The 14,515-nt window shown below is 37.0% G+C and overlaps 1 long non-coding RNA gene across 1 annotated transcript in view; it reads left to right on the top strand.

Moving 5' to 3' along the window:
• Positions 1-12,430, top strand: part of LOC144285309 (uncharacterized) — a 219,777-nt gene extending 207,347 nt beyond the window's left edge. Inside the window, exon 3 of the long non-coding RNA XR_013353617.1 lies at positions 9,466-12,430. This is a non-coding gene — a long non-coding RNA (uncharacterized LOC144285309). The remainder of the gene's footprint in view (positions 1-9,465) is intronic.
• Positions 12,431-14,515: the final 2,085 nt, after the last annotated feature.

The raw sequence follows: 14,515 nt of genomic DNA on the forward strand, positions 1-14,515 counted from the left end.
TTGCTTGAAAGGAATATACATTAATCATAAGGAAGGTAGCAAGGAAGGGTGAAGCAAATTCTATAAAAACTTAGGACTGAGAGGGATTATAGAGATGGTCAAATTCGATCTCATTTTAATGATAGAAGCAGTGAGCCCAAGAGAAGGAAGAGACCTGTCCAAGGTCACTCAGTGAATCTGTGGCCGATCTCAATCTATTGTCTGTTTCCCATCACTCAGTTCACTGTTCTTCCTGTGAGTCATACTGCCTCTCTTTAGCATTCACCATGGCAGACTTTTATGGCCAAGAAAATATGTAAGCTGTGAGGCTGGGCTTTACCTTATACTGAGTTTTTGGTCCTTGACTTGGTGCACTTTGAGTTTCCACTGGTTTATAGCATCTCGTACCTTGCCTATGAGAGGAAAGGGTTGGGATGCCTGGATAGCTCAGTAGTTGAGCATCTGCTCAGAGGGTGACCCTGAGGTCCTGGGATTGAGTCCCACAGTTGACTCCCCACAGGGAACCTACTTCTCCTTCTGCCTATGTCCCTGCCTCTCTCCCTGTGTGTCTCTCATGAATAAATAAATAAAATCTTTTAAAAAAAGAAGAAGAAAGGATTGATGACCTTGAGGCGTTTGGTAGCATGGATTCATACTTCTACATGAAAGTTTTTGATGCTGGCTCTAAGGGATAAGGAAGCAGGATCATTAGGAAGTGGCTTAAATCAAAGGTTAATCATGCCTTGCATGAACTGCTATGTCCATCAATAAAGGGATGGAAGTCTGAATATAAAGTAGGTCATCATTTCTAGGTAGCTAGGACTTAATAATGGGACTCTTGGTTCAAATAAGGTGTTAGGAAGAAAAGTAGCAGTAACAGGGTCTCAGATAGAAGCTTTAAGAAGTTTTAAATTTGACTTGAGCCCACATCCAGGGTTTTTTTTAATAGGGATCTCTGGGCTCCTTGTTAAAATACAGAGAGTTAGACTGTCAACTATATTTTTGCTTGGGTATTATTATGAAGGTTCTTTCTGATGTTTTTATGCACTTACTATTCAGAGTTATAGACACTGTGAATATTTTATAAGATAGCCACAGATATTAATAGCATTTGGGATGCTTACATAATATGACATTTTAGCAAAAAGTGTTTTCTGTGTGGCACTATTGTTTGCAGATTTTCCTACTTTTTATATTTATGGAAAATAGAAGAGAATGAATGGCATCCGATAGCAACTCTCTTACCTGGGAAGCCCTGAGAGTTTTGTACGTATTTTCTCTTCCTCTTAAGCAGAAGCCTTCGAAGTACAAAAGTCCAGGGAACCTAGGGCCCAAAGGAGTGATGTCAGTAATGGCAAGATTAGAGGTACAAGTAAAAAAAAAAAAAAAAAAAAGCTATCAGAAACTTCATTAATTCAACTACTTTTCAGATCAAAAGAGGAGATAAACCCAGTGAATTCTGCAGTCTGACCACACCCATTGCATTGCATAAAGTTCTAATCACAGCTTTTTATTTATTTTTTAAAGATTCTATTTATTTATTTATTCCTGAGAGACACTGAGAGATGCACAGACATTGGCAGGGAAGTAGGCTCCCTGTGGGGAGCCCAATGTGGGACTCAATTCCAGGACCCCAGGATCACAGCCTGAGCCAAAGGCAGATGCTCAACTACTGAGCCACTCAGGTGCCCACAAGCTTTTTAAAAGGATAGATGAGCATGAGTTCATATGTAATAGAGTTACTATGTGTTAAGAAAGGTCTGAAAGTAATTTTATATACGGGGTATTTAGTCCAAGAAGTTTTGGACAGAAAGGATAAGTATTTTTAAATATTTAAAAAGCTGTGACACAAAAGGGAGACTTTATTTTCATGTTTTCTTACAGCTAGACTTAAGACTAAAGAGTGACTTTTATAGGACGGGAGCTAACCAGCTCAATATTGAATTTTCTAAAAATCAAAGCTTTCTAACAACAGAATGATCTAAAATGATGGCTTAATGATTATATGACTATGATATTACAGAAAGGCTTCCTGTGCAAAATTTGATGAATTAGGAACCTTTATGTACTTTTATATATTGTTGTTTTTCTCTAATATAAGAGCAGCTTGAATCACTTAATAAAAGGATAAATTTTGTGGGCACAAAGTGAATAAAATATATTTCCATTTTTACCCTTACTTAAAATCGTATGTAAATAAATTCTTATTTGTTACATATATTTGTAAAGATACATATTTCTAAAATATGGTAATCTAGTATTAATAGAGTTCAGTACTTGAGCAGTGCTATTATGAAAACAATATTATACTGCAAGATCAGACTTACCCAGGTGTATTTATCTACTTATTTGTATGATTCAAAACCTATGCTTTTTCTGAGATCCAAACAAAAAAACCGAAAAGTTGAAGATTTAGAATAAACTTCAAATCTTAAAAAAGTACAGTAGATATTTTTAGTACAATTAATCATAGGAGTTACATGACAATTGTGGTTGGCTGAACAAGAGCCTGATAAAAATCTCCTTCCCCCTTTTTCCCCACTATCCATTCATATCAGTTAATAACATGCAAACTTTGGGGCTGTGGGATGATCTAGGAGAACAGCATGATGTCGGACTTCCAGCCAGCTACCTGGACTGCATTTAAAGCAGAAGAATGGTTAAATATATTGACTCTAGAGCCAGAGCACCTGACTCAAAATTATACTTTTGTTTCTTCAAAGCTAAGTAAACTTGAGCAAGTAATTCAAACTTATTTTCCCAGTTTTCTCATTTACAAAATTAAAAATATATATAGTATTTACTGAGTGATCACCCTGTACCTGGCACAATTCTAAGCACATGGAGTGAATCCACTCACTTCATCCTTCTGATATCCTATAAAGTTGGTTGACTTTTTGCAAAAAAGTCTTTTTGCAGATGAGAAACTGAAGCACAAAGAGATTCAGCAACTCACTCAGAGTAGTAGTATTAACCTAAGCAATCTGGCTTCAGAGATAAAGTTCTGAAGTATTACTCTCTAACTATATCAAAGTAGGTCATAGCACATAGTAAATAATTCAATGAATTATAGTTGTTACTATTATTATAGTGAATACTTATGTTTTACATTGCTGAGATACAGAACTCTTAATATTTGATTATCATATTTTAGAAATAAATATAAGATCTGGGCAAGAAATAAGCTGGAAACTGGCATAACAGATTGGATGAGATCTTTTCTGAGACCCTAGACACAAATGGAGCATTTTAGATTTTTGGTAAAAAGCTAGAAAAGGCCATCTCTATGTCTCTGTTCAGAATTTGTTTAGGGGCACTATGGCAGGTTGTAGCTATGGTGAGGCTTCACAAGTAACTTTGCAGTCAGTGAACATATCCAGTAGGGATTAGGGCAGAAATTGCATGGCAAAAGTGGCTGACATGCTAGTTTGTACATATGTTTAAGGACCACTTTTAGGGCTTTTAAAATAGCCTAAAAGTATAACGTGTTGAATTCATATTCATCAGCTATACCAGGGGCATCTCAAGCTACCATAATTTGATTATTAAAAATAAATGTGTGGTGCACCTGGATGGCTCACTCAGTTAAGCAGCCAACTCTGGATTTCTGCTCAGGTCATGATCTCAGGGTTCTGGGACTGAGCCCCACATCAGGCTCCTTGCTCAGTGGGAAGTCTGATTCTCCCTCTACCTGTTCCCCCATCTCATGAGTGTGCTCTCTCTCTCTCTCTCTCCCTCTCTCGTACTCCCTCTTTCAAGTAAAAAAAATCTTTAAAAGAAATATAAATGTGGGGCAGCCTGGGTGGCTCAGCGGTTTACCGCAGCCTTCAGCCCAGGGCGTGACCCTGGAGACCCGGGATTGAGCCCCACGTCAGGCTTCCTGCGAGGAGCCTGCTTCTCCCTCTGCCTGTGTCTCTGCCTCTCTCTTTGTGTCTCTCATGAATAAATAAATTTTTAAAATCTTTAAAAAAAAAGAAACATCAGACAGAGATGAAGGCAATCGCAGTCATGGGAAAAGAGAGTGGGGATCCTGGGGAGTCAGCTGTAGAGGGAAAATCCAATAATTAGTTGTATGAACTCTTCCCAAATATCTAGTTGACCCTTAAACCACACCTGTGTGTAGTAGATTTCAAATAGCACAGCAAAGCTAAAAGGAAAGGATTTGGACCAGAACTGCTGCCCAAGAGACAGAGTATGCAGTTTGAATTTAACCAGAGCATCTTTCTAAGACAAGCAAATCAATACTACATGTGACAATGTAAGAGGATCCATAGTCTCCATAACATTAAATCCCTATGCCTAGGAAGCAATCCAGAATTATTCAGCATAGGGAAAAAAAAACCAGGAAGATGTAAATCATCCTTTTAGGAGAAAGGACCAGGAGGAAAAACACTGATGCTGAAATGATCTAGATGTTGAAATTATCAGACAAAAATTTTAAAGCAGTTGATACAATTATGCTCAATGATATAAGTGAAAATATGCTTGCAATAAATGAAAAAAAACAGAATGTTTCATTTGAGAAATAGAAAATATTAAACATGGGATTTTTTTGAAATGGGAAGTTATAATATCAGAAGTAAAAAACTCATGGGATAGGCTTAATAGTAAAATATAGATGACAAAGAAAATAATAAATGTTATGATAGAATAGGGAAGGATATTATATCTGGAGATGGAGAGAAAAAAATTTTTAAAATGGAGATTTAAAGACATAAATTTTGCTTTACCATATGTGAAATTTGATTTCAAGAAGGAAGATAGATGCGATCCCTGGGTGGCTCAGTGGTTTAGTGCCTGCCTTTGGCCTAGGGCATGATCCTGGAGTCCCGGGATCGAGTCCTGTGTGGGGCTCCCAGCATGGAGCCTGCTTCTCCCTCTGCCTGCTTCTCCCTCGGCCTGTCTCTGCCTCTCTCTCTATGTCTATCATGAATAAATAAAAAAATTTTTAAAAATTAGAATTAAAAAAAAAGGAAGATAGAAAAAAATGGACCAGAAAAATATATGAAGACATAATGTCCCCATAATTACTAGATTTGACAAAGACATAAATTCATAGATTCAAAAAGCTTAAAAGGCTCCAAACGGATAAATATAAACAAAATTGTGCATAAGCACATTATAATTAAACTTCTGAAAACCGAAGATAACATCTTTAAGGCAGCCAGGAAAAAATAATATATACAGGGGAACAAAACATGCTGAACAAGAGAGTACATACTGTGTAATATTATATGTGAAATTCAATAAGGAATAAAATTAGTCTCTAGTGAGATGAAGTAGATCTGTAGTTACCTGGCACTGAGGGTACAGATGACCTTAAAGGGACATGAGGTATCGGGCATATTTTATATCTTGATTGTATTAGTGTTTATATATTGCATCCGTTTATTAAAATTTACTGAATAGGTACACTAAAAAGGGGTGCATTTTATTTTTTATGTTATAGCTCAATAAAGTTGATTTAAATAAATGAAAGCAGTCTTTGGAAAATATCCTCCTAAATGTAGCTGCATATTAACGATCCTAATGATCTCAACCTATGGTATTGCCTTCTCAGGGAAGTTGAAGATAGAAGACAAAAATATACCTATTAGCCAGTATAGATTTAGAAAATAATTAAGTCAGTATGTGCACAGAAACAATTTCAGAGGTACAAGTTTAGCAGAGCAGCAAATTTTCTGATTTGGTTTCTATCGGCTTGTTCAGATATTAAGAATTGGTTTTTCTTTTCAAAGATTCAAATTTGTTCATCATTTGTATCAATTAAAACTTTCTGAAATCAGGCAGTATTGAATTATAAGTCTTTTCTGAGCCTAATTCTTATGCCGGAGTCCTACCAAAAATACGAAACTCTGAGATTTTGTGTGTCAAAATCCCCAAAATAATATTTGTAGTTTTTCAGTATCTTACAAAATTACTGTTTTAGGAACTATGAACACTTTGAATTCAATATCATTTGTATTGCTTCAGTCATATGGAATATGGAAGGCAGGATCTATATGGTAGTTTATCTGCTCACTGTATGTTTATATTCTCTACATTTGAATTAGAATATATTAGGATTTTTCCGGACCACTCATTTCATTGAATTTTAACAAATCACATAATGTAATGTCTTTTTATAAAGCATTTTCTTATTTTGTGCTATTAACAAAGTCTCCATTTGGGGGGAAATCACAATTATCAGGGATTATGTAAAATTTACACTGTACAGAAACACTTATCCTTAATGTATCGAGGCCAAAAAGGGAAAAAGAAACCCATTTAACATATAGATACTATGGTAATAGAGCATCTTTCACCTCAGGAAAAGGAGAGTTTTATACAGAAGTAGCATAGTGCCAAATAGGGCTTGATAAATGCCACAGAGATGGTTCCACATCACTCAGTATATATCCAGTGCTTCTTCAGATATCTGAGCACATAATATGGTACCAGTGACTAGGACTCTGATTTTTAATATAGTCATCTCCCCTTCCTACAGGTACTGTCAACCCCACATTCTCTCTTAACCCTTCAGATTTGTCATGGTGCTCTTCTGTCTAAAATATGTTCAAAAGAAGAAAAAAGAAAACAGTTTTCCCATTGAAGTTTTGAGTAAAGAATGCTTCGACTGGGTAGCTCTTTAACATGGACATGATCTAGTTCGAATTAGCACCTTACCTAGAAATGCTTTATTGCAATTGGTGCTGCTTGTTTAAGTTTCATTGAGCCAGCTTTTATAAATTATCCCTTAATATGTTCTGGACAGTTTGGTTTGGGGATGATGCTCACTTTCCCCAAGGAGCTAATGAAAATTCAGTGTTTGCCTATTCCCTGTACCTCATTGCAAAAATCAATGCCTGAAATACAATAGCTGCATAGTGATGATGTGTGGTTGTGGTGCCTTCACAGAGCTGAAAATTATAGCTCAAAAGGCAATCTTTCCTTCTCTTCTCTGAAAACTTTAGATTCACACATCTGCTGCCTTCTTGACCTTAAGCTTTCTGTCTTCTTGCTGGACAAGAATGTTTTCTTCTTTCTTTTGTGGAGAGTGCTCACTCTTCCTGGAAGTCAGGCCCAGGGGCAGCGGGGGTGTGGGTGGGGGTGGGGTAGCTGCTTACTGCACACCTGTAGCTAGATTTGAAATCTCCACAGTATTCCTGACCGAAGAACAGGTGCAAACTGAAAATTACAGAGTAGCTTTCTGACTTTTTATAAGTAAATTTTATTTGGTAGTATGAAAACACAACAGCATTCTGTTCACTAAATCAACAAAATCAAGGGATTTGTTTCCTTTATTGGAGTGTGTGGAGTTAGGGCATTTGCTAAGGAAGAATGTGAAATGGAATTGGGGGAACGAACACAAGATTTGGGCCCCTTCTCTTTAATCCCTTTAAAATAGGAGTTTTCAATAGGGTTCAGGTATGTTTGCTGAGGACCTGAGATCAAGGATGAGGCCTGAGGGGTGTTTCACATCATGTGCGGGGGGTTATGAACTTATGTGAATTTGGGAAGATACTGAATTTCAAAGGGACACCACCTCAAGGCATATGGTTACAGTCTGGTATTGTTTAAAGAAATAGCAGTAACTGTGATCTTCAGAAATCCACTTACTTGAGATGCTGTTTTAATAAATACACAAAAAGAATAATTGAAATACCTCACAGAGAGTTCTGAGAAAATGCTTGTAATGCATGTGGTCACCACTAATATTAATAATTAGCATTTGTATTTTGCTTTGTCTAAGGATAGTCCTAAGGGCAACTAATAATAAGTAACCTGGAGAAGGGAAGGTTAGAAAGGAATGTAATATCTGTTTTCCATTTAGTCTATGAACTACATGGATGAAAGATGAAGCTTATTTTGGATGCCCCCAAGAGAGGTAAATTGAACTGAGGAATAAAATTGCACCAAGATGGCTCTATAAAGAACATCCTACAATGCCAGTGTCTAAAGATAGGATAGCCTGTTTCTGTTAAAAATGTGTTTTTTGTCACTGGAGGTACAAAAAGAATAAGTGACTAACTCAAAAACGTTAGGAAACTTATCTAAGTCCATGGTGTTAATAAAGCCAGAGTTATGATTAAAACTTTCATTTGAAAGCGCTTGCGAAATTTGTGAGTGCTAGTGATTCTCTCCTGACACACTTCCCCATCTCTCCATTATACAGGCGTATGTTGGCCTACAGGTGGCACTGTTGAACAATTTGTTAATAGACTTACTTGCTAAGTTAAATAAGTATGTATATTCTCTCAGCATCATTAAATTTGTCTTAGATTTTTAAAACCCTCACTGTAATTTATTTGAAGCTGTTCTGGGTAATGCATAATATTGCTTAAAGGTAAGCATCAAAATTTGTTCTAATTCCATCATGGCTGCTGCCTGTTTAGTTGGTTCAGCCCCCATGCTTTAAACTAGGGACCCACCGCCAATCCCCTCATTAAAGAGTAAAGAAATGCTATAGGTTCTCCTTGATGAAGGACGCTGTTCCTTCATCACATTCTTCTGTTTCTCCCTGTGGTGTCTGAGAATGGGTAGTGGCATTCTAATCAACTCTTGTTTGACCACATTACCCTTAGGTCCTAGTTCCTTGTTTATCAGCCAGCTGAAGGGGAGGCTTTTGTTGCCTTGCAGAGGTGGGTGGATTGTTTTCTTCTCTTTCTCAAGAAATCTTTCACATTTGGAATGCTAAGCAATTACAGCATCTAATTCTAATGTATGTAACAAACCTCCTGTTTCACCTCAGCAAAGGCTCATTATGTTTTGTAAGTGTGCTACATGTTGAATTTGCACCTTCAGTAATTAGTACAGCTACTATGCCAGCCCTCCTTCCCGCCTTTGCCAACATTTTCAGTGTTAGCAAACAAGCATCAATCACCAACCTGATGAGCAAAATTAAGGCCTCTCTTTGCAACTCAGTGCACAGGCTGGACTGAAATTCCAGGTTTAAGAGCTCATCTTTGCTAGTATTGCAACAATTTGTAACGAAAATAACAATAGCTAACTTAATACTTAATGGTTATTATTTACTCTGTGCCAGATATGTGCTACCTGCGTTACTGGATTTTCTTGTGTAAATCTTGATAAGAAACCAAACAGATAGTTGTGCTTGCCCACATTATAAATAAAAAATTGAGGCACAGATAAGTTTAAATAGCATGCCCAAAGCCATACAGCTATAAAGTGTTGGAGCCAGATTGAGATGACAAGCAGCATCTGCCCTCAGTTCAACAGGGGAAGTTAATTCTAACCCTTTGGAATAACGACTCAGGTTCTCTGACCCAAGGCTAACCAAGTCACCTTGGAATCAGACATTACTCACGCAGAAAAGGAGTGTGGTGATTACATTTATTAGATAAGCTTAAGCAAGAGGGAACATGCTGGTATTGGAAATCAGTAAGGCATGAACATTTCCCAGAGGCTCAGAGACATTCTGAAAGGGGTTCAGATAAATAAGAAAACATAAGAGAGTTAATTTTTTTTTTTTTTTTTTTTTTACAGTTGATGGTCACTTGAATTGCTCACATGATCTCTACACTGGGATGAATTCTTCTGGGATGCAGGTGTTACTTTTGCTACTGTTTTCATGGAGTAGGGTAGCGGTAGAATGAAACTTAGGAAGACTAAGTAAACGTTTATTTGTGTCAAACAAGATGCCACTGATCAAGTCTCATTGGATCTGTAGCTCCACTTTTGGTGATTGGGTGTCTTTTTATTCTTTATTTATTCGACCAATCTTGCTAATGTCCTCCTCCTAGCCACTAAGTTCTTGTCCTTGTGAGTCAAATTTACTATCTTGGATCCTAATGACCCTTTTACTTGTTGTTGGGAAAAAAACAGTGTTTAGAAAATTTTGCCAAGACTAATTTTATTAAATTTGAAAGATGGACTTTCATTTTGAGATTATGTTCTTTTCTGTTTCCCTGATGCTAAATTCTAACTTTCCTGCCAATCCACTTGCTGGATGTTACATGTTTTTGGATTCCCAGTAGGCATGTTCCACATGCTTTTTAAATTATGAAATAGTTTTTCTTTTTACTGAAGCACTTTAATGTCGATGACAGCTGTAGTCACTGCTGTTTTCTAAGTGATCGTTAAAATAGGCTGCTGAATCCTAGTGCCTAGCAAGACAATATTTATAGCACTTCAAACTCGATAGTTGGACCCTTGGGATAAAAACTTGTGACCCTAAGCACATTAGCTCTGGAATCTTAGGCAGTGCACTTAACTTCTTTAAACCTCAACGTTTAACATCTGTCAAATGGGAATGCTAGTGCTTACTTCATAAGCTCCTCATGAGGATTAAATCATAATGCATAATTAATTTAGCACAACATGGGATCATAGAAAGCACTCTTAATTGAAAGCACTGGTATTATTTTAAGATAAATCACACTAAAATCCTTGGGCTCAAATGAGTTAAAAGTTTACATGCACATTTAAAAATCAGTATGCTATCCATTACTACAGAAACAAAAATTGTTAGGACCTCTGTGACAATACAGAATGGAAAATTGTTAGCACATTCGGAAATTCATACTCTGTTGTGGTACTTACTAATAGCAAAACATTAAGACAAAAACATGTTTACTGCATAAATATTTTTTAAAAATCATTTTATGAAGTTGAACAAGTTTCTTTGTTGGCACTACGCATGTCTCTAAAATGCAAATGTGCATTGGGAATACCCAAGAGGGAAGTTTGTATATGCAACAGTGTACGTGTGTTTTTGACCAGACTCTGGTATTTTCAAAGTAGCTGTGGAAGCCAATTTGGGAGTGTAGCTTGATTTTCAGTAAGTTTTAGTTGGCATGTCTATTGCCAGATTAGCCTGGGCTAATCTACAGACTTACATATTTTGTTCTGGGTTATTTCCCAAAGCGTGAATATATAGACTACATTAAGATTTCAGCATTATTTAATTCAGAAACAATATTGGAGAGAATACTTCTTTAATATTTTATGGGCCAGTGTGTAATTATATGGGCTAATGAATGTGCCTGTGTGCTAAATACCGTTAGCATTTAAAATAGCCAAGGAGCAAGGGCATATGATGTGATGAGCACTGGGTATTATACTATATGTTGGCAAATTGAATTTAAATAAAATATATAAAAATAGTTCAAGAGCAATTTCTTATACGGAAGGGGTAATATCAGATCATAGGCCATCAGACCTGAAGGATATCATTCCCTGTCCTCTTTCTTCCCTCTAAATAAAATTTCATATAAAGCATCCATCTGCCATCAAGTTGCCTTGTCCATCTCTAAAACCGATTCAACCCAGAAAGTTAAGGAGCACTATATCTAAACTGAATAGCTTGTCTATTTGGCCCCCATCTGCATGGGTATCTTAGGTACCTGGGTTACCACTGCTCTGAGGAAATCCTATCTCGCACTCAGCTTTATCATGGGTGGTACTTTCCTGCTTTGCTATGTGTCAGGGATCCAGGGTTAGATCATGACAATATTAACACAAATATTTCAATGACCTCAAAATGTGAATCTGTTATTAGCCAAAAACATTTTAAAAAGTTGCCTAAAATCACCAGTAATCAGAGAAATGAAAATCCAAATAGTAATTTAGCAAAATTTAAAAAGATTGGTCCTATCGAATGCCGATCAGTTTGTGCTGAAAGGGTTGTCCTTATATATTGCTGCTAGGAAATTGCTGCAAAAGTGATCTGAATTGTTTTAAGTTTTTTTTTTTTTAAGTATTGTATTTATTTGAGAAAGAGCATGAGAGATAGATCACAAGAAGATGGGAAGGTAGAGGGAGAAGCAGGGAACCCTATGTGGGACTCCATCCTGGGACCCCAGGATCATGACCTGAGCCAAAGGCATACTCTTAACCAGCTGAACCACACAGGCACTCTGGAGTGTGTTAAGTTTTATATGTATTTCTTTTGACCAGTGATTCAAATACGAATATTTATATTAGCATATTTTTGGCAGTGTTGTTTGTACTTGGTGTCCTCACTGCCTGGAAAAGCCTTGCCTGAGATAGATGTACATCTCACTCATTCACTTCAGTTCTTGGATTACACACCTTCCCTGACCTCTTAGGAAAACCAGGAAGCCTCCTCCCATTCATCTTTCCTCTTGGTCCCCTGTTTTTGTTCTGTGCAACATGATGTTATGTTACTTCTTTATGTGTTTATTATCTGTCTCCCTTAGTAGAATGCAAATTCCACAAAACCAAGAATTTGAATTGTTTTGTTCATCTGAGTCTCTAAAGCAAATATCTGTAGTTACAATAAATATATGATGAATAAATGAATATACAAATTTAAAAGAAGGAGTTATATCTATATGTACTAACCCAGAGGGAAGAATAGGTTATAGAAAGCAAGTTTTGTGGAAAAGTGTAGGAGATGACCCAATTTTTATAAAAACGTGAAATGTGTATATTTACATATAAATATGCATATATGTGTCCTTCCTATCTGTGTTTCTATCTGTATTTCTAAGAGCACAGAACAAGATACAGAAGATATGTGCCATACTGCAAATTAACATAGGTTGATTTAGTGTATTGGAGTTAGACTGGAGGGGTAAAGAAGAGATTGTTAATTTTTTTATACCTTTATATTGTTGCCTTGTGACAATAAGCATTGCATTACTTTTCTAATAATAACCAAAAGATACCCAATAAAATAAATGCAATCACCTGCACATAACACGACCCAGGACTATTTCTTTAAATGTAATATAGCAAATTATATTATTTTACTCTTGCACGGTAGGGGGTAGGGCATCTTTGTATCTTTTGATACCAGTCTGCAGGCTTATCGCATGTAGGTAATTAGCTTCATTGCAGTTTACCAGAGTCTCAGGTTCACATGAAACATGTGATTGTTTGCTAAGGCTCAGTCGAGAGGACTCCTCTACCTTAAGCCTTAGCTCTTAATTGTCTGAGGCTTTGCTAGAAGAGGACAATGGTCACATATTGGAGTTTTTGCACTTCTCATAAATAATGGTATATGTAAAGCAAGATAGGGATATGATTAGCCTGGAATGCAGGTGCCAAGAGGAGTATACATTCTAGACAATTAAAAATCAATAATAAACTTCACTAAGAGTCCATCTGCTTTTTATTATCACCACGTGCCTGCAATTTTCAATAATGCCTATGTTAGAATTCCCCTCCAAAAAATGTTTGGCCTAATTTCTAAATAATTGCTGAAGTTATTGATGAACAAGAATGGACTATACCGTCCTTGTTATGCCACTACTCAGATATATCTGATTTTAATAAAGAAAGGTAATCTTAGTTTTATTAAGCACCTATCATATATTTAATACAATGCTAGGAATAGAACTAGAAAGATGAATAAGACTTAGCTCCCACACTGAAGTAGCTCTTAGTCTAGAAAGGAAGCAGGCACAGATGCAACTGGATAAAATATGGAGCACATATTTTAATGAAGGAATCTCTGAAGTACTTGGAGAATACCAAAGAGGGAGTAATTAGTTCTGCCTAGGGAATTCATTCAATACTTGCTCACAAATGTTTATTGAATGAGTTGTCTATACTGGGCCAGGCACAGTGAATGAATAGGCATCAGGGCTTATTTTTGGGTAGGACAGTGCAGGTAACAACATGAGTAAACCAGGTAAATTCAAGAACAGTGCTGGGGGCTGCTGTAACAAAGAGGGCCTGGGAAAGATCATCAGAGGCAGCCTCCTGAGCAGGTTGCATTTTGGTTGAGGCTGAATGATGACATGGAAAGAGCAATGAAAAATCGGGAGAAATGGGTACTATAGAATCCAGAAGTGGCCAGACCACATAGAATGGAGGCTTGCAAACTTGGATGGATGGAGAATCACCAGGTCAGTGGCACATCTGCATAATTGGTGTTGGCATGCCACCCAGGCTTTGTTATTTTGCAAAAGCTCTATAGGAGTTTCTAATGTGCATTTGGGGCTGAGATGCTAGAGTAGGATGAGAGAAGTATGATGAAGACCACAGCCAGGTTTTAAGAAGGGGGATTGGCATGATCTAATTTACATTTTAAAAATATTGCTATGTGCAGGAGTGATCACACAAAGGGCCAGTGTTAAAGCAGGGGAAAAAATTAGAAGGCTCTTGCCGTTATCCAGCGGAGAGATATTGACAGCTTGGACCAGGTGGAATCAGTGGAAAGAAATGAAATCAGGAAAGGTTTCATGGCTTTCTGCTGGGCCCTGAAGAAAAAAGTAAGATTTTTCCCCTTCAATGGAAGGATGGGAACAAGACATGGAAAAGGAATGAGAAGTGATATGGATAGGGGATGGGAAGGAGTGATGGGATTTTGGGTGACACAGGTGTGGACAGATCCAAGGATGTCATAATGGAGCTGCTAAGCAGATAAACTTGTTAATTAAGACAGAGAAGTTAAGGCTTTGCCTTAGGTAAGCTGTTAAGCAGCAATGGTAATTTTTGTTCCTCCTTTGAGGAGTCTCTGTTCTCTTTCAGAGTTTCTCTCTCTCCATGTTAGGTTTCCCACCCTGAGGTGCTATTATCTTGAGTAAGCTTGGGGTTTGTTGAAACTTTTTTCTGTCACTATTGT

Source organism: Canis aureus, chromosome 16 (assembly GCF_053574225.1).
Source record: "Canis aureus isolate CA01 chromosome 16, VMU_Caureus_v.1.0, whole genome shotgun sequence".
Taxonomy (NCBI): Eukaryota; Metazoa; Chordata; class Mammalia; order Carnivora; family Canidae; genus Canis; species Canis aureus.